This window comes from Plasmopara halstedii, assembly GCF_900000015.1.
Source record: "Plasmopara halstedii genome assembly, contig: Scaffold_323, whole genome shotgun sequence".
Taxonomy (NCBI): Eukaryota; Oomycota; class Peronosporomycetes; order Peronosporales; family Peronosporaceae; genus Plasmopara; species Plasmopara halstedii.
The window spans coordinates 686,158-686,414 of NW_020187244.1; the positions used below are offsets into that span (position 1 = coordinate 686,158).

Genomic DNA, 257 nt, shown 5'->3' on the forward strand with positions numbered 1-257 from the left:
ACGCTCCACGATGAAAGGAAGTCAGCTGTGTGCTGAGGCGGTGGAAGTACGGCTGGGTGACATCGTCACTGTTCGCCTGGTAACGGAGACACGTGTCACGGTCCCGAAGGTCCCTGTGGATCTCGGAGTCAAGTTTCTTGCCCTTGATAGCGTGGAATGCTGTCTAGACTTAGACTTGGATGCAAGGTATGACCTCAACCTAGGAATGGCATGGTTGGAACACCATGATCCATGGATTGATTGGAGGTCAAAGACCT

At 52.5% G+C, this 257-nt stretch overlaps 1 protein-coding gene across 1 annotated transcript in view; it reads left to right on the forward strand.

The window, feature by feature from the left end:
* Positions 1–257, forward strand: part of PHALS_08630 (EF-hand domain pair) — a gene marked incomplete at both ends in the record, with an annotated part of 5,259 nt that overhangs the window by 4,743 nt on the left and 259 nt on the right. The window lies entirely within an intron of this gene.